Source organism: Apium graveolens, chromosome 1 (assembly GCF_009905375.1).
Source record: "Apium graveolens cultivar Ventura chromosome 1, ASM990537v1, whole genome shotgun sequence".
In the NCBI taxonomy this organism is placed as follows: Eukaryota; Viridiplantae; Streptophyta; class Magnoliopsida; order Apiales; family Apiaceae; genus Apium; species Apium graveolens.
The window spans coordinates 179,142,537-179,163,933 of record NC_133647.1 but is presented as its reverse complement, the minus strand read 5'-3'; the positions used below and the strand labels follow the sequence as shown (position 1 = coordinate 179,163,933).

The following is a 21,397-nucleotide window of genomic DNA, read 5'->3' as shown; positions in this document are numbered from 1 at the left end:
GATTTGACAATGAAAGGACAAAGAGTATGAAGTAAGGGACCTTTTGTTGTTAAAGGTATTCCCTTGGAAAGCCTTGGAAATGATGGATGAGGTTCGGAAAGAAAGGAAAGCTAAGCCCACAAATTGTTGGACCCTTGGATATATTAAGACGTATTGGGAAGTTAGCATATGAGCTAGCCCTACCCCCGAACATGTAGCAAGTTCATAACGTGTTCCACGTATCAATATTAAGGAAGTGTAATTCGGATGCCAGACAAATAGGGGCATATGAGCGCATAGACATGCAACCAGACGTAACCTATATGGAGCAACCAGGAAGGGTTATAGATTGAAAAGGAACAAGTGCTTAGGAGAAGGGTTATCAAACTAGTCAGAGTTTGATGGTAGAACCACAATGTGGGAAAATTTACTTGAGAGTTAGAAAGTGCAATGCTAAGAGAGTATCCCTATTCATTTTCTATCTGATTCCGGGACGGAATCCTTTTAAGGAGGGGAGACTGTAATAACCCCAAAAATTTTGGACTTTTTGTAACCCTTATGAATAGTGATTTTGCTGATTATGCTGATCAAGGAAATTTTTCATGCCACACTATGTAGGAATTCTTTTATTGATATTCTGAGATCTTATTAGTACTCTATAACGTATATGAGTGTGTGTAAAGATCGTCAGAATCCAAATTCGAACACTTTGATTTTTCCCGAAAATCCACCAGATACCGAAATAATTGAGTACAAGGTAACATGATTAAGCATTTAAATTCAAGGATTATAAGCAATGATCATTAAAGGACTATAAAATATTAAGAGAGGGTTAGGGAAGCCCAAGTAATAATATCCCGGATATGATCCCTCAAACGATCAACGAGAACGAGAGTTAAGTGAACCGTAAAACAAATAAACGTCCAAGGGGCAAGCACATGCAAGTAACATGAGAAGGAAGCTTCTAAGATAAGCTAAAACATGTGGTTAGAAGCAAGGTGACATCATCACACCACAAGAATGAGACATATGGCAAAGTAGTGATGCAAGCAATGACAGAAGCAAGTGAAAACAAGATATTTAGCCAATAATTAACCACAACCATGCATTCTTTGCCCAAATATCAAGGCAAGACAAGAAAGAAAAAGCTCTCCCCCATTTCTTTCTTCTTCCATTCGGCCTTTTCAAGAAATGAAGAAATAGATTTTCAAAACTCAAGTTCTAGGCCATGAAAAATTACAAGGTTTGTTTCCTTGGATCCTATATTTCATAACTTAGTTATACCATGAGTTTAAGATCAAGATTCCATGGTTTGCTTAGCTAATCCACTCATCAAAGATGATGATGAATAGTAGTGAATAGTAACTTACTTTGATTTTCTTGATTTTCATGAAAGCTTAAGGTTGATTAAGCATAGATTAAGGTTCCTGAAGGCTTGTTAGTGACTACCCACTCTCCAAGGAAGGTATAAACTCTTGAATCCTTAGTTTTAAGTTTGGTTTGTTTGGATGATAATAGTGCTCAGATGAATGGGTTTAGTTTGATGTTGATGGATGTTGGATTGTTGTTGAATTGGTGATGATTTGGTGTAGTTTAAACTTTGGAAATCGTTAGGTTATAGCCGCCGTAATGCCCGATTTTCTATAAACTGTTTTGTGATTAACTGTTGGACCCGAACACCCACTTCTATAAACTAACCACTTCCATGCTTAGATAGGTTATGTTTCAAGCTTCGTTTTATTAAAATTCTTAATGGTTAATTTATTAAAAATGTTAGAGCCAAGGGTACTCGAACGACTTATGTGATTCGTTAAGCGTAGAAGTGACCATAAGTGAACGTTAAGGTTCAATTGGTTAAAGTCTAGTTTCTTAAGCGACCGGGGTTTAATTCCGACTTATGTTGTTGTTCATAGGTTATCGGACCCACTCTAAACTTAAGTCTATCCGGGAACACTCAGGCAAGTTTTCTACCCGTTATACTGTTGTTGCGATGTATATATGTATATGCATTATCTTGTGATAGATGCATGTTGGTTAATTAGCAAATCTTGCGATATATTGGAGCATGCTGATATGGTTTATATGCATGTATGTTTCGTAATCTTGATATGTAATTGTTGATTCAATTGCTTATAATTGCATAATACCTATGCTAGAGATAAGCAGTAGTTGCGTATACCCTTAGTATAGGGGACCTAAAGGCGAACATTTTCTAAAACCGGGAGTCGATGTTCCCGAGTATATTATATATATATATATATATAGTTTTCAAAACTATTAATCGAATAAGGTTTATTCGATAACTTTATTTTATTTAATGAATATTACTTTGAATATTCATTTGAGGACCTATGACTCGGTTTATTTTATTTAATGAATATTACTTTGAATATTCATTCGAGGACTTATGACTCGGTTTTTTTTATTTATTGAATATTATTTTGAATATTCATTCGAGGACTTATGACTCTGCTTATTTTATTAAATAATATTCTTTATTTTATTAAAGAATAATATTTCGATAATCAAACTCATTTTCGATTATTCAAATAAAGATCGTACTTTCGTATAAGTATATCTTTGGTTATTTATTATTCATTTCAAGTATGAGTTTTAAAACTTTTACTTCAATTATTTTTATAAGAATTATCCTTATGGGAATATTATTTAAATAATAATATTCAGATATTTTCTAATATATTGGGACTGATTTATTTTATTAAATCAGCATTACTCCAAACATTCTTAAAAATGTTTTCGAGTCTTCAAAATGATTTTAAAAGTTAGAGCGGATCCCAAAAACTCGTTTCCAGATTTAAGATCTTCCTTTCGAAGGAGACTTGAATATTCGCTCAAAAATCTTAGGGATCCGGCTCTGTGGTGTATTTTATATTTGCAACGTGGTTGTTGTTTTGAGACAACAATTTGATTACTTGCCCAATGTTCGGGAAGTAAGTCCATCTAATTGAGTCGGCATAAGCAACAGGCCGGGGTACGGTCTATGAAGGTGTAAGAGGCTGGGTGACAGTCCATCCACGCGTGAGTGGCCGGGTAACGGTCTAGCGTGAGGTCCGAATGCGGCCAGGGTGATGACCGGCGAGGAATTCATCCATCTACAGTAGAAAAGGTTACTTAATGGGTATCTTTGCCTGATCAGCATGATATCGGGTTTATGCCAAAATTCTTTTCTTTCCAAATTCATTGGATATTGCAACTCTGTTCATACTTTACATGACAGAGGTTTTCAGGAAATGTATGAGAGATATATATGGATATATATATATCGTGACTTAATGAAGTATCTCGTAACTTCATTTCTTTTGAATGATATTATAAAGATTGAATCTATTCAAATCTTGTCTTGTAGTCTCATCTATGTAATGAACTTTTGAAACTAATTATAACTTGAACGGTGGTAGTTCAAGTAGTATTCGGAAAAGATATAAGTATATTGGAGTATCTTTTAAACTTATATCTAGTAAATGATTATCTTATGCATGTCAAAGATTTTCAGAAAAACGTTGAGACAAGGTTAGATATATGAGATCACCTTGCAACGATATTCTTATACAGTTATAAACTGGAACTCTGTGTTTATTATGCATGGAAGAGGACTTCCAAGATTTTGAAAAGTATATGTACATATATACTGAATATTTTGCGACTTGGTCGCGTTAAGAGATCAAACTTGGTTCATTTCTTCTTGACCAAGACTTTGATGAGTACTATGAGAATGCTCATAAATTGTTAATTATTATACATATTATTTCGGTGGGCTTGTTGCTCACCCTTGATTTCTTCTTTCATCATACAACAACAGATAGACAAGATGAACAGGATCAAGCTCCCAATTCGCGAGCGGATAGGAAACGTTCTGCAGTTTCCTGTAGGCGTTGATGCCGTTGTAGCTGAGGTAGGATCTACCAATAGGCTAGGCTTTCAACTTTTGATGTACTAGACTTATGTATATTTATGAATTGTAATAATGGCAAGGAATATGTAAATTATTCAGAAACCCTTTTTAAGGTGAAACGGTTTATAATTGTGGAATAAAATGACTTGTGTTATTTTTGGTATACATCTCTGAGACTATAACTTGTGGTGTATGTGTATATATTGTGGGGTCACAGTACGCAGTAGTTGGTTGATTATTAAGATTAAGTATTATTAAGGGAAATGGAACTCGTGACAACCCGGATCCCCGACCCCGGATTTGGGGGTGTTACATTATTCCTTAAGGTTACGGTACATTTTCGTACTTCCTGGGTGGATCGAATATCTGGAGTTGTGCCCTTCGTTCAGTAGCTCCTCCTTTATATCTTGCACATTTGGAATCCAAATTCGGGATGCATACCTCATGATACCTTTCTCATCCTTCTCGCATCTGACTTCTTCACCGGTCAATGTTTCTCTTTCTTCATTCATCTTCTTTTCTTGATACACTCGTATCTTTTCAGTCAGTTCCGACACTAGCTTAATCTTAAATAATCCTTATGTTCCTTTACCGATTATTCTCACGTCAATTTCCATCTTTTCGAACTCCTTAACTAACTCCTCAGATGTCATCATCATTTTGAGTCTCTCTTTTCTACTGAGGGCGTCAGCCACCAAATTGGCTTTACCCGGGTGATACAAAATTTCACAGTCGTAGTCCTTAATCAATTCTAACCACCTCCTTTGTCTCATGTTTAGTTCTTTCTGAGTAAAAATATATTTGAGGCTCTTATGGTCTGTGTAAATCTTGCATTTCTTACCGTACAGGTAGTGCCTCCAAATTTTTAGGGCAAACAATATGGCTGCTAATTCTATATCGTGTGTTGGGTATCTGATCTCATACTCCTTTAACTGTCGAGAGGTATATGCGATAACCTTTTCGTGCTGCATAGGCACACATCCTTGTCCTTTATGCGATGCGTCGCTGTTTATCACAAACTATCCCTTTCCATCGGGAAGAGCGAGCACTGGTGCTGACACCAGTCTCCTTTTTAGTTCCTGAAAGCTTTCCTCACATTTCTCTGTCCATACGAACTTTTCCATTTTCCGGGTAACTCTAGTTAGTGGGCCGGCTATCTTGGCAAAATCTTGCATGAATCTCCAGTAATATCCTGCTAAATCCACAAAACTCCTAACCTCTGTTGGGGTAGTCGGTCTTTCCCAATTGGATATCGCCTCTATCTTAGCAGGGTCAACTAAAACTCTTTTGCTACTCACCACATGCCCTAATAACTGAACTTACTTTAACCAAAACTCGCATTTCGAGAACTTGGCATATAATTTCTCATTCCTCAAGATTTCTAAGACTATCCTCAAATGTTCTGCATATTCTTGCTCTATCTTTGAGTAGATCAGAATATCATCTATAAAAGCTATCACACATATATCTAGGTACTTTTTGAACACTATGTTCATCAAATCCATAAAGGTTGCGGGTGCATTGGTTAGTCCAAACGACATGACTAAGAACTCATAGTGCCCATACCTAGTGCAAAAAACAGGCTTTGGTATATCTTCAGGTTTGATTTTCAATTGGTGATATCCTGTCCTCAAATCTATTTTGGAAAAGTGCACATCACCCTTAAGTTTGTCAAATAGGTCATCAATCCTAGGGAGAGGGTACCTATTCTTGATAGTTAGCTTATTCAACTCCCGGTAGTATATGCATAATCTCATACCACCATCCTTTTTCTTTACGAACAGTATTGGCGCTCCCCATGGTGACACACTGGGTCTTATCATTCTGTTATCTAATAACTCTTGCAGTTGAAAAGCTAGTTCCTTCATCTCAACTGGGGCTAGCCTATAAGGGGCCTTGGACACTGGTGCCGTCCCTGGTGCTAATTCTATAACAAATTCTATTTCTCTGTCGGTGGCAATTCTGGTAAGTTCTCTGGGAACACATCCTCGAATTCATTCACTATGGGTAGGTTCTGTATGTTGGGAACTTCCTTCTTAGTATCCATCACGTAAGCCAAATAGGCCTCGTTACCTTTCTTTAACAATCTCTTTTCCTGTAGCAAGGTCAGAAATTTATGGCTCTGTCGTTGACCTTTGAAAACTACCTCCTTTCCATTTTGCACTCTTATCATCACTCTCTTTCACTCACAATCTATTTGTGCTCCATTACTGGATAACCAATCCATTCCTAAGATTATATCAAATTTTTCTAACGCAAATGGGATTAAGTCAACTTCGAAGACTTTCCCTTCTAATTTTAACTTGCATTTAGGGTGTACTTGATTTACAGGAATTATTTCTTTGTTTGCTATTTCCACTTGTAATACCTCACATAAGGGTATGGCGTTAAGTTTTAACTTTTTAGCAAAATCTTGAAATATAAACGACTTGGTCGCTCCAGAATTAAATAGGACATTTGCATGTTCGGAATCTAACAGAAGGGTACCTGCTATCATGCCAGTGTTCCGGACAGCGTCCTGAACGGTCATGTTGAAGGTCCTAGCAGCTGGGGGCCGGTTGGATGTAGCTCTGCTCATCCCTGAGGCTGGGGGCTTCAATGTCGGGCAATCCTTCTTCATATGCCCTACCTTCCCATATTGGAAACACATCACGTTGGGTTGGGTGCAGTTGTTGGCAAGGTGTCCGGGTTGGTCGCACCTGTAGCATTTCAGAGGGGCTCTCGCTTGGTTGCACACTCCAAGGTGTCTTCTTCTACATATTTGACACTTCGGTATTGGGGCGCGGGGTTTGCTATGAAATGTTGCCCTAGATTGCCCACCGCCCTGGCCAACACTCTCACTTGGGGCCTTTCTAAATACGGGGCCTCTCACAGGTTGGGACACCACTCCCCTGATGAACCTGCTTAGAAGGCTCTTGTTCCCGGTTCCTCCTCCTCCTCCACCTTGGCTTCCTATCTTCCTTTTCCTATTTCCCTTTTCCTTCAAACTTTGCTCACTTCCAGCTTCAACAATTGAGGCTTTTTGCACTAAGGTGGCGTAATCTGTCAGCTCTAGTACTGCCACTCGGTTCTGGATCCACTATTTCAGACCAAGCTGAAACCTTCACACTTTCTTCTCTTCGGTATTCACAAACTCAGGCACAAATCATGACAACTCAGTAAACTTAGCCTCATACTCTGCCACAGTCATCTTATCTTGTTTCAACCCTAGAAACTTAATCTTTATATGAGTTTCCATAAACCTAGGGAAATACTTGTCTAAGAACAATCGGGTAAATCTATCCCATGGAATCACAACATCAGTCTCGAGGTTTCATTTGGACTCCCACCAGTAGTTAGTTTCTCCTTTCAGCATGTAAGAAGTGAAAATGGTCTTGTGTCGTTCTTCTACACTTAGTATTTCGAAGGACTTTTCTATTTCCTTGAGCCAGGCCCTTGCCTCAACGGGGTCGGCAGATCCTAGAAACTCTGGGGGTTTGAGGGATTTGAATGCCCTGAAGGCAGTGGTCGCAGTCTGTTGGGCAATATGCGGCTGTAGTGGAATGGGCTGTTGGTTTAGATTTGCCCTTAAAAGTTCCATAAACTCATTCATGGGGTTCCCTCCCTGATGGGTATCCTCGGCCTCTTCCTCTACATACTCTTCCTCATCATACTCATTATAGTCTAGGTCTCTTTCACTATCCTCATTCACTATATGGTCAGGTCCATTCCGTTGTTGATTAACAGATTCTGTGGGTCGTTCCCTGGTTCCTCTTCTACGGGGTGGCATCGTTCTAATAATGAAAATATGTTAATATAGTTGTAAAATTTTTTACATTTGGATTAATTTATTCATAGGTAAGCATGTCATTTATTATCTAGCATATTTTTTTTACAAGTGCAATAATATGGAAATCAATTTCTTAATAACTGCTAGATATATACCATAGGGTCTCCCAAATTATATCTTGAGAACAAAACAACTATCTGAGTTCATACATGACCTGATTATAATACATCACCACTTGTCCTGAATACTGAAATGCAAATACATATACAAGGTACCCTGAAGGGCTAGGAATGCTATCTACTACTAGCTATCCTAACAAAATTGGTGACAAGTCACCCAGCCCTTTACAAGGTCTATAAATAGTCACTCGTCTCTCAGTCACTGTCACTGTGCATGAGGTCTCGCACCCTCCTCATCGCTCCTGCCAACATCAGTTCTGCGTCAACTACTGGGATGTATCCCCCCATCGCCGTCATCCTCATCTGAACCCGGGTACGGAGCTCGATCCCATCGATCTCCTGGTGAGCTATAATCGGGGAAGTAGCTCTAAAGTCCCCCGGGTATCCTAGCCTGATGGCTCTCTCGGCATTCAGCGCCTGACGTAGCTCCACAATGCGGGTAGATGTCGCGGTGATCTCAGCGTTAAGCTGAGCCACTATCCAGTCATGCACTGCTACATGTAAGGTCGATGGGGGTGGTAGAGGTGAGACTGGGTCGCTAGAGGATATGTCATGAGCATCGTAGGTCTGTGCGTCCATCCCATCATCCTCGTCCTCATCAGTGTAGGGCAAAGGGCTCAGCATCCCTGGGTGAGGTGTAGGAGAGCGATCAATCGGGAGAGGGTACATCTCTATATCCCTCCACTCTATGCCATCTCCCTGAGGCATCTCAACATCATCAACTATGGGGACAGAAAGGTCAGTCTCCTCCTCCGAGGGATCCTCAGTAGGGTCATGATCTGAGTCATCAATGGGTGGGTCCTTTGGCTCGGGAGTAGAGTCACGCTCAAGGGCCATAATATCATCAACAGGGTCAATCTCCCCCATAGGCTCCACTGGTACCTGACACAATAGGCAAGGTGTTACTAACTTAGAGTCGGAATTCCCTTGAGGGTAAAACTGTCAAGACTACCCATGTAGCCTGACAACGAACTCGACTTGAGCTCTAATTGATTATTTATTATTCTTATGTCTACGTATTTTATATCCTATCGTTTCCAAGATTTGATAACCTAAGGCTCTGATACCATTTCTGTGGCACCCCAAAATCTGGGGTCAAGGATCTAGGAGGCCACACCACCTTGAATGCTATATAACACTTATCTCGTATCACAATATCTAAATACTCACACTTTTACAACCCCACACTTATCACACACACACACACTTATAGGTTAATGTCTTGGAAACGAACCATTCATTACTAGAGTAAATCAATCCACAAAGTGATAATTATTACAACCCAAACGTAATTAAGTCTTACTGGGGAAATAACCTTTAAGTAAGATTAGTCCGTCGGCCAAATATTCATTTTTTTATTCATTATCTTACATAAGTCATATTTGTAAATAAGCTGGACTAAAAACAACTGAAAATCAATCCAGCTTATTCGATCTACCTGAGGTACAACACCAAACATCCTACGGAGCTGGCCATTTCCTACCCGTTTCCTGGCTGTGAGTTTCATGATAGGCATCTTGATTCACTGTTGTGTTGTGTCAATTTAAGAAAACAAGTGTGAGCTATAATGCCCAACATAGTAATGTACAGTATGAAATGACTGTATGATAAACTCAAGTATAATGCCATATATGATAATTACGTTTTATAAAAAATAGTTATTCTTGGTGATACACACCTTATTTTGAAAACAATTCTTTAATGGATTTATTATCCTGCGAATACCTTAACGGTAAACCCAACACCTAGGCTTGGGTTACGGTATTGCATCATAATTCCAATTGGAAGAATTTTAGGACATTCACTGGAGCCACCGCATATGATGATCAGTCGGACTACGGAAATAGTAACCTTTTCTACATGTAGAGGGATGACTTCTTTACTCCCGGTTGTCACCCTAGCCGCATTCGGGCTTTATATGCTTCCTCATTCCACCCGGGTATCTTTTGCATACTTCGTATGTCCTTCAGTACACATGGTACCTTCTCATACGGAAAATTAATATAGCAGTCTCCCCTGTCCACGAAGTACTGGATCTCTACCCCTCCTTTGTCCTTTTAAGAATCCTATCATATACTTGGAATCATCGAACTATATCGAAGTTCCCCAAGCGTTTTGCTTGTTGATAGGCACAGCTTATCTCATATATATATATATATATGTACTTCCGAAAGTTTTCGGAGAAAGTACTAAGGATGTGAGTTGACCGTTGTCAACAGATAAATAAATATGGGGTGGAGTTTCCTTTGAAACTATATTCAAAATATTTAAAATATGTCGAGATAATATTCTCCGACGATCTGAAATTATTCGAATGATTTTCCGAAAATCAGAAAGTAATTTAAATCAAGTTTTATGATTTTTAAATCATATTAAATCATTTGATAAATAATTATTAATTAAATAATAATCCTTAAATAATTAATCCTTGAATAATTATACTTAAAAAGAATATTTGAAATAATATTCCTCAACTAATTTAGGTTTAAATAATTAAAGAAATCTTTAATAATTAATCGAGTTTGAAATAAATAATCATTGGAGAATAATTCTCCTATTTTAAATGAATAAATGAATTAATATCCATCATTCGGGTATTTAAATATAGTTGAGGTAATACGATTTTTGGAAATCGTTTTAATAAAAGCTCGAGGTATTTAATGTTTTGTAAGTGGACGTCGTGTCCCTTGGAACACAACTACTATGGACTTTAATCGTCCTAAAATATCATCACAATGATTCCCAATTTTTTATTTTAAAATCCCGACCGACTCTCGATCTTATAATTATACGTCACGCTCGTGGCGGCGTTAAACATTCTACGACATATACATATCGTACAACATCGCTACATTATGCGAAAACTCAATTACTTAGTATCATAGCAAGCATGATATTTATGCAAATGATAATAAAACAATCCTTTCAAAACACAACAGTATATGGAGTTGGGTTCGTAAACTTTCCTGGCTATCTCGAGGTGGAGGATGCTCTAGGGTCCGCTCGAAAATCTATAACCATAAATATAAACCGTTTCGTTAGATCCCGTTCTAATTTACGGCGACTCGTACTCTTATACTACTTATTATTCGTTTTCTCACTTATTTCACCCTTATTAATTCTTTAAGTACTTATTCATGTCACGGTCGCTTCCTTTTCGAAGTACCTTATGTCCGTTTATATTTTCATCGTGTGCTCCGCTTATGAATTCTAACGGCTTTCTAATCGCGCGGTCTTGGTTCTGATATTTTTATTAAATTGAAAAATCATTATTCTCACTTTAAATTTTTATAGAAGTTAAGAAACTCTATTTACTACTCTTTCATAAAATTTTATGATTTAAGAATGTTTTTAAGTTGATCATTTCTATTTCCAAAGTTCGTAATTCGTAGCAGTTTTTGTCGCGTAAATCACTTTTAGTAAAGCGGTCATAACTTTTGATCCGTAAATCGGAATCAAGCGATTCAAGCGCCTAAACGATCCTTATAAAATTTTCTATCATAATCAAGTGTTATTTTTCAAGAAACTACACTTTATATCTTCGGGACTTTCTGTAGAAACTTAATGTTATGTTTTGTTCGTTTTAGCGAGATTACGATTACGATCCGAGTTTCGTTTACACCTTAAATCTCTATCCTACCACCAACAATCATCAAATCATTATCACCATACTAACTCCTCTCAAGAACATCATGTTCTTGAGGCAACAATCATCAACCTTAAATCTACTTAACTAAACATCAAGATTACAACAAATCATTGACCAAAACTATGATTACAACTATGTTCCAAAAGATTCTTGAACTTAAACCTTAAATAAAGATGGGTCAAATATTTATACCTTTCTTGAAAGCTTGAGATATTTTCTTGATGATGGTGAAGTAATGGGAGTGCTTGGTAGGGTTTTTGGAACCTAAATCAACCATTAAAATCAAAAAACCAAAGAAAAGTTACTATTCATACTATTCACTATTATCTTACCTTAGTTTAGGATGTATGAAGCTTAGGAATTAATGAGGGATTTTTTCCATGACTAGAGCTTGGAGTTTTGAAATTGATTTCTTGTTTGTTTTTGTGTTTGGCCGAATGGGAGGGTTTGGGAGAGAGAGAGAGAGAGAGAGAGAGAGAGAGAGATTTTATGTTGTTGCTTGGATGCTTCTTGGAGAAGTGATGAGTTTGTGTGTATATCTCATCCTAATTATGCATATCTAACACATATCTTTGCTAGCTTGCACAAATTCAAAGCTAGGATATTAGCTAAGTACCCCCTAGTACTATTCATGGTTACTATTTGCTAGCTTAGGTGATCATCCCTACCTAGCTTAGGTTACTATATGTTAACCTAACCATGATTACTTCTTTGATTTAGTTCGATACGTTTATTTATTCGTTTACGCGTTTGTTCGGTCGCTTAATCATTTTCGTAATAATTTCTCGTAAACGGTCATTCTTTATATTTTGAAGCATTGTTCTTGGATATAAATCCGTAGGATTTTAAATTCGTAATTACATTGTGATTCCCGTAATCCTCGATGGTTCGTAAATACGGTCATTTTTCAAGGTTCATTTTCTTCGGAAACTAATAGCGTTTACATACACTCATTTGGTACGTATAATCATGTTATCAACTCTGAAACTCAATCTCTCATGCACAACATAGTGTGGGCTAAAAAGTTTTCCCCGTCTGTCAGGATTACTATTCATTAAGCATTTTTACAAATTCTCAAAAATTCGAGTTATTACATTAGTGCAACTGTAACTGGACCACCATATAGTTTACAAGTTAGACAACAATGCAGCTATGGAACTCAAGTTTGAACTTGGTTACCATTGCTACTGCCGGTAAACTAATGTAAGACATACTCATTCTTGTGATGTATAACATCTACCATCACTTTATCCTCTTAAGCGACTTGAGAGTCTTCAATTGCTGGACTAAGCAAACAATCACCTCTTTCAGAGTAACTTTTCTAGATTCCTTGTAGTTCCAAAGTTTTAAAACTACATACCTCTCACTCAGATTATACTCAATTAGTTCCGTTACTGCTTTCACTAGAGATTCGTAAGGTGTGTCCCCCCATTGATTCCTCAATCCTTGCAATTGCTGATCATTTTCATGAATCATTGTCAGGAACTAGCTTTTGTGTTTTGTATTTTTATGTTTTGTTTGTGATTTTCTGTTTAAGTAAGCAAGTAAAGGCAGGAAAAGTAGTAAAATGAGAACAGAGATAGAGAGAGATCATAGAAACAGAGAGTAGAGAGAAAGAGATCAGATATTAGGAGAGAGATAGAGATCAGAGATAGAGTGAGGAAGAAGACAAAGATTCAGTTATAGAGAAGAAAGTTAGAGAGAGAAGTGAGAGAGAGAGAGATTGGTGAAAACATTTCCATTTCATATATTTCATCATAACCAAACACATGTCTCTTTACAGGTATATATAGACACTACTGACATATAACTAACTAACAATAAAAGACACTTCTACCCTCACTAAGTAGCACATACACCAACATATGTTCAATACAAGACATAGTACTTACTAGCACACTACTAGCACATTACTACTGTACTATTTATACACTAATACACAGTAATGCAGCCAATTCTTCCCCCTTGAAAAACAACCATGTCCTTATGGTTGATCTAACACTTGGTACATCTATTCTTCTTGCAAAGTTGGTTTCATACTAATAACATGGATATCCTCCTGGATCATATATTGTGATTGTATTCCTTTTCCTTGAGGCCTTATAAACTTCAAGTTTCAATCTCAATAAACTTCCAGGTTTATCTAATCTGCCTAGTATTCCATCTGAAATTTCAATATTAACCATAACCTTGTGGTGCCCCTGCCACTGTCCAGGTTGGCCATGGCCATAAACAGAATATATTAGTGCAACTTTCTCAAGCTTCACTTCTTTAATGCTGAACATGTCTCTGAACATCACCCTAGCACTTGCTAAATGATCTTTTTGCATAAGACCACCTGGATCAAAGATAATAAAGCTCTTCTTGGCAAGATGGCTAGGCTTTTCCAAACTAAAAGAATTTGCAGCTGTTGGACTATATCTGCAAGGAATATCTTCAATCAATTCTCCTATCATCTTCATTCCAGCTCTTACCATATCAACATGATGTTGACTGGATGCACTAACTCCCTCATTCTGATGATCAACTCCTTGAAGTCCATTTGTATTCACCATTTGGCTCATAAACATCTTTTTCCTTAATTGATGCTCCTTTATAAGTTGGTCTATTGTTAGCTTCCAACAAATAATATCCTCCAATTGCCCCAGCTCTCCCATATTGGTAGAAATCCTAGAAGATACTCATTTGTTGGCACCTTATTTCTTTCCAACTTTGTAACTACCAACAATCTTGGACATGGGTCCAAGTACAAGTCCAGAGGACCTTAACTTCATGTTACTCTCTTCCTTGCTTTCCTCAGTTATACCACTCTTGATATACTCTTCATCAGCATCACCTTAGTAATCCATCAACTTTGGTTTGTAACCATATTTAAGTACCTTGCTTGGTTTGTGGGCCAAAGATTATGCATGTTCTTCTTTGGTCAGTAAAGTTGGGCAAGCTTGCTGACACACATATTGCTGATCCTTAAACTCAGGACAGTAAGTAAACAAGCCTCTATTCACTCCATCTTTCAACTGACTTGGTGTACCTCCATGTGGTGTCTTGTTATTGCTTCTTTTCTTGTGTAAGCTTTATAGGTTTGAAATTGCAACCAGCTCTTTTGATCTTTCTCTTGTAGAGATTTCAGATTGTAAGATGTTCAATAATTTGGAGTTACCTTCATCTAGTGCTGCTAAGATAAATTCTTGCTCAAGCCAGAACTCCTGGCTATAACCTCTTTCTTCATCATAGACAGGTCTACCATCATATATAGGTTCAACATCCAATAGTTGATCACACTCCTGTATAGATTTAATAATTCCAGCTTCTTCAACCATGGGACAACACAACTTGAGTTTTACTTTGCCCTGATTGTCACTAGACTTGCTAGCATTCTCCTCCATTCCCTTCTGCCAAACAAAAGGATTTACAGACTCTTCCTCAAACTCCTGAACCTTCATTTGCCAAATTTCTTCCATCATCTTTATGGCTACTTCTATTGTAGCCTCTAGCTTCTGTAATTTCTTACTGGTTTTTTCTTTATATTCAGCTATATGTTGTTGTACTGTACACAGCCTCATCCAACGCCTTGTCTTCACCTTTACTTACTACAAGCTCCATTTTTACTTACTACAAGCTCCATTTTTAGTAACCTTCACACTAGTACTATAAATTACAATACCTCAAACACCCAGAGTGCCTCACTACTGTTCTGTAACTCCACGGATTAATACAGTAACACTCCAAATTCTTCACAGTACTCCAAACCTTCTTTAACAACTTGTTCTCAATTACTTCACAATCTAACAGTGGTTCACTCGAGAGAAATATCCAACACCTTTAGTGCACTTCTTAGTTTTGCCCCAAAATTCACAAAAATACTTGCACAACAAACAACACACACTCCTCCACAATGTTAATTCTCAATCACTCCACAACAATATAACAAACACCTGGTGTGCATAACTTCTAAAAATAAAAAAAATCACAGAACTCACTCTCACTCCACCACAGTTCAATAAATCTACTGTATACACAACCTCACACAATCCTCCTTACAACTTTAACCTCAATTGCTCTACAATATCTCCAAATCTCAACAACACAGCTCAATAACAACAATTAAGATTTAACAAAGTTATAAACCTAATATTTTTGTGTGTTCCTCCAACAACAGCCACTACTAACAAACTATGCCTAAGCACAGCCGAAATAGCAGTCACTACACCAGCAAAGACTGAATATCACAGGATAAGAAAAGATCTAGCAGTAAAGATTGAGGTACACCTGATTTGAGTCCAAAATTCAAGTTCTGAACTTTTAGCTGAGATTACTGAGTACGTAGGCTCGATATGCTCAGATTTGAGTGCACAACATGACTAAAGCAGTGGTTGATCTAAATTTAGAGCTCTGATACCAAATATGTCAGGAACTAGGTTATGTGTTTTGTATTTTTATGTTTTGTTTGTGATTTTCTGTTTAAGTAAGCAAGTAAAGGCATAAAAAGTAGTAAAATGAAAATAGAGATAGAGAGAGATCAGAGAAACAGAGAGTAGAGAGAAAGAGATCAGATATTGGGAGAGGGATAGAGATCAGAGATAGAGTGAGGAAGAAGACAAAGATTCAGTTATAGAGAAGAAAGTTAGAGAGAGAAGTGAGGGAGAGAGATTGGTGGAAACATTTCCATTTCATATATTTCATCATAACCAAACACAGGTCTCTTTACAGGTATATATAGACACTACTGACATATAACTAACTAACAATAAAAGACACATCTACCCTCACTAAGTAGCACAGACTCCAACATATGTTCAATACAAGACATAGTACTTACTAGCACATTACTAATGTACTATTTATACACTAATAGACAGTAATGCAGCCCAATCCTGACAATCATTTCATGCAGTTCGGTGGAAATACTAATTAATGCATACAAGAAAGTGTAATAACTCATGACACAATGCTTACAAATACAGGAGCTTAGTAACATACTCGATAAGCACCTTTTTTGTTTTTCCATATGGTGCTCACCTTAAAAAGAAAGTGAAGTATTGCCACATAAGTGTCAAATGCAAAGGATCCATAATTCCTTATTTGTAATTATAAAAGAATATACATAAGGGCAGATATATGAGTGGTAAATCAAGATTTGAGTAGCAAATATTTGATGCAAATAGCTATAGCTATGAGTTCTAGCCATAAAATGAATTCGAATCAAAGTGTTCGCCAAAACCAGTTGTTAAACCACTATCTAACAAAAGTGAAATTGATGAAACCACACACATTTCAAACTATTCACTACGTTAAAATTTGGTTTTGAATTTATTTTATGCCAATTTTTATCAAAGGATGGTAGTTCGGGACAACTTCCACAATCTGATATAATCTTCTTGGAATTGAGAGATCACCTATTAATTATGGAAACAAATATATGTGTTGTGCCCTGCTCACATTTTACTCTTTGCCTTTATTACTAATTAAACTTATAAAGTATATTATGTAATTGATAAAATTTAAGGCTGAACACTTACCAACGTACAATTCCATATAGGATACCAGTCTAGCTTATGGTAGTTACATATACAGTATGGGGAGGTGGATGAGAAATATAAGTAAACATTGTGTAGGTCAATGGTTCTCTTCATAAAAGCATATATTCTGTTAATAGAAATTTCAATATTAGAGCTATTACGTGTTTAGTAATTTCATCACAGTTCATCCATCACTCTTCCATGGTTCCACCCAGTCACTTGTTATATTTCAATAGTCCAACCCCTAAATTCGTATTTCTTGACATAGAACTAAAAAGGATCAACTAGATCCTTATCAACATCAAGTTAATTCAATTAAATTTTTAATTGTAGAAAGACAGGTATACACAAGGAACTGTATATGAAAATCCCAGATGAAAGTACTCAAATAATTATAGAAAGAAAGACAGAGAAAAGAAATTATCTTATAGGGATCCTGAAGTTGGAACTCCTCAACACTTGAAGACAGTTCATAAAGTAAAACATTGAGATGAATAAAACATAAGTAGCCATACCTGCAACTTCTCATCTTTAAATACTTGCTTGAAAGGATGCCAGTTGGAATTATTGACCTTGATCCTTCCATAATGAGCTTAGCTCCATAGCTCTCATCTCTGCTTCATCCCTTAAGAACTTCTGGAAGCACACGTCTTCAAAAGATTTTTGATCAACCTTTCCCATCCTCTTAACTCCAACTACAGAACTATCTGTAATAGTAAAACCTGGAACAGACACTTAGGTCGTAAGCCTTGAACTGAAGTCCGAAAACTTTAAAGACATACTGTCTCTAAATAATTATCTCATATAGTATCACTAGACAATAATGAAACATATAAGAATATCAGAATCCATTTATGTCTCACATTTAATTATTCCTTCTGCGCCTCCTGTAACTGATCATTGTTCATTTGCTCTTTAAGTATAAGAGTTTGGTTTAGGACTTTCCATATCATTCAATTCCTCAGCCTTTTCAGCCAACTCTGACATTCAATCCTCTATCTGGAATGTCATGTTATAATCACCCTCAAGAGGGACTTGAGATTTCAACTGTATCACAATTATACAAACAATATGTCAACTTACCAGATCATTCTGATATCATTCGGTTGTAAGCTTAATGAAGATATGGCTATTGGAAGTTACTTTTCTCCTTGGACTTCAAAACAGTCTCTAGTAGGAAAGCTTAATATTAGAATGGTTAATACACAATATAAAACATAACTATAATAAATAGTAAGACATCAGAGATGAGGGTTAAGTTATTTCTCAGAGAGAAATAAGAGAGAACTGATCCCTCATGTTACAAGTATTATTTCTAACATTGAAAATCATTCATAACTCATAAGTATCAAACAATGCATGGAAGACATGAGGGAGACACAAATATGAACAGTGGAAACCTTATGCACAATTTAGGGAACAATTTGAACCCACCATTGCCTCTTAGAATATGAATTTGAAAATCATAACAAATAGAGGACAACTCTTACAAGATTTAAAGTGAGAATAGAACATACACACTTATATCTCCTTCAAGATTGTATATTGGTACAAAACTACATCCTTGAGACCTATACTATTTAACTTAAATAACTGCCATTACATTATACAGATAGACACATTGTGAAATTTCTATTAATGCAAAATATAATACAATCTGTTAATTTTATCACTATGCATCCACTCGTGCTATGTGGTTATATTATAAAGTATATTCACAAAAGCAAAATAATGATACATATATATTATTTATAAGGACAAAAAATATGAACCTTCATAAAGTAAAAATAGATGCGACATGGCGTATTAAAAACTAAGGTGGATAATAATATATAAAAACAACCTATAAGCCATATGTGTGGCCATATGTGTGTTTATCAGAGCCCAAAACAGGGGATAACAGGGTAATAATACCAGGACATAAAAGCAGTACGCAATACAAATAATAAATAAAACAAGCTAAGAATCTATTTAAAAACAAACTGGATATCAAATTTTAACCAATATCCAAATATATATTTTCTAACTAAATTAAATTAAGAAAATATAAAAAAAATGATCTACAACTCAACTAAATTAAAGTAAACATAATAAATTTAAAAAAGGGGGATGAGAGAGAATATGAGAGAGAAGTACATAGTTCCGATATCACTAGCAACCTATTCATATGTCACAAGCAACATGTTAATTTGGCAGATATTTTGCTACTTAGATTTTAACTGCCTCTTTGTCTAGATGTCTTTTACTTGTTAAACATATTTTATCATTATCTCGGCCCACTAATCATAATCAGCTGAAAGCATGCACATGGGTTTATGCTTCTTGAAGCTCCATGATGTTAGAGCAACTGTAACTGGTGCAAAATATCGAATAGAAGGCTCGAACATGAAAGTACATAGGCTTTGTATTCACCTTGTAAAACCAGTTGTGACAGATCTCGAAGACTGGAATTCTATTTTTGGCTGTTGCAAGCTGCCTGAAAACCAAAATACAGTTGCCAACCAAAAGCCTTTATTAAGACATACATATATATTATTTTTTCATAGAAATTTATATATTACTGGGGCTTACATCAATTTACAAAATCAAATCCCGGTAAAAGGATGAAGACATAGAGTATTAGCGCCAAAAAGCTATTGACCTTACCAAGAACTACAACTTCTTGTCAAGTATCTTCCCCGCTCTACACTTATGTGAATAAGCTGGCCAGAACGATGTTTTTCTTTTTCCAAAACCCCAACCCACCACCCAACCTGAAAAATGACTTATAAAAGGAATGTATGTGAGACCAGAGACAGTTGAACTACAACTAAAGTCAGGGACTCGCATGTTGATTGTTTATACATCAAAACAAAATAATAATTACTCCGAGACACATTCAAATTACTGCATTCACGTATATACTAATCATTTAATTGAATTATTTCGGAATTGCCCTTGACTGAAGTCTTAATTGCATTTTGATTCTGCTTCTATTAAGACATTTTCTTTGAATCCATTGATAGCTTTTCTGTGGCATTTCGAGAAGTACTGCATAAACAAATCAACAATTTAGCATCATCCCGTTATGCAATTAGACTTATAAAAGAATAATATCGTAAAAATTAGTCTCTAGATAAATTAAGCATACTTGCACATTAAATATAAGAATCGGCCATGATTGAATTCTGAGCTCTATGAACTGATTCCTCAGTAACAACAGTTTTTCCATAAAATGAGGTAATGGTCATACATGTCACTGATGTCATTAGTGTTAGGTACCATTTCGATTACTGTAGCTCAGAAGAAACATAAGCAAAACCTAAGCGTAGATTATAAATATATTTTACAATAGTTAAATGAGTTAAGTAAGCGGCGGCGCTGTAATGCGAACAAAATGAATGTGATGTATGATTTTTTTTCACAAAGTGCGGCTACTACTATCGCTTTTTTCATACATTATGTTAGGTCATCTTTCAGTACTTCAGTAGTTAATTTGTACCTTATGTTAACACAATTGGGGAGATATAAGCGGAATACATTCTTTGCAAAGAAGACACCATATTAGCCAGAGAATAAAGCATCTCGTTAGTGATTCAACTGTGATTATGTTACACCAAAGACAAGAAAATTAAAAAAAACTTGTCAAATTAAAACAAATTAAGTAGCTAAAACTATAATCAATACTATGATGCACTTAAGGAAAACATAAAAAAAAACTAAAATATGGGGGGAGAGAAGGTGTAAGAGATTACTAACAAGGGAAATATATAAACATATATAGAGTAATAGAGTAATAATACACATTCACTTTCTTCATACCTGAAGTGTTCGGCAGAGAATTGCTTGAAGATAAATTAGGGCACAATCTAAATTACAGCAACTAAGATGTCCATTTATCTGACAATTGAAATCCCTCACAGATGAATGGTGTGATGGTTTATGGGCCCAATGTTACAGTCGAGAGATATGTTAATTTCAATCGATTTAGGGTTGTTTGGTCATGTACAGTCCATTGAGTTTGAATTGGGGAAGAATAAATAGTCCACGGAGATGTCAAAACTTGATTTAAATATTGTAATTGAAATCTCCTGGAGAATTTTAGGGCCAGGGCGAGAGAGACAGAGGGGTTACAATCGTGACTATGAGTTGGGGCGAATACAATCAAAATTGGCTTGGGTCTATTACTTCTAATCTAAATTATATTATTTTTTTTATCTATTTTATAAATAATTTTTTATAAACGTCATGGTTATATAAACGTCATGTTAGTGTTGACTGAATCGACGTATATGTCAATCATATATGTCAATCATATATGTCAATCATATACGTCGGTTTTTCGTTAATCGACGTAAAACGTTGTTTCAAAAGAATAATATACGTCGCCTTCTTAAAAATCCGATGTAT

General features: G+C 36.2%; 1 long non-coding RNA gene across 3 annotated transcripts in view; it reads right to left on the bottom strand.

Annotated features, from left to right (window-relative positions):
• Nucleotides 1–21,136, bottom strand: part of LOC141722455 (uncharacterized) — a 55,656-nt gene extending 34,520 nt beyond the window's left edge. Inside the window, exons 1-7 of one of the 3 annotated variants that reach the window (XR_012575489.1) lie at nucleotides 20,810–21,136; nucleotides 19,655–20,038; nucleotides 19,421–19,484; nucleotides 18,092–18,178; nucleotides 17,872–18,007; nucleotides 17,524–17,730; nucleotides 8,408–8,722 (exon numbers count right to left, since the gene is read on the bottom strand). This is a non-coding gene — a long non-coding RNA (uncharacterized LOC141722455). Of the gene's footprint in view, nucleotides 1–8,407; nucleotides 8,723–17,019; nucleotides 17,731–17,871; nucleotides 18,008–18,091; nucleotides 18,179–19,420; nucleotides 19,485–19,654; nucleotides 20,039–20,809 lie in introns of those variants that run through there. The other 2 variants (XR_012575483.1, XR_012575477.1) reach the window with 2 other exon arrangements.
• Between the last annotated feature and the right edge of the window lie 261 nt (nucleotides 21,137–21,397).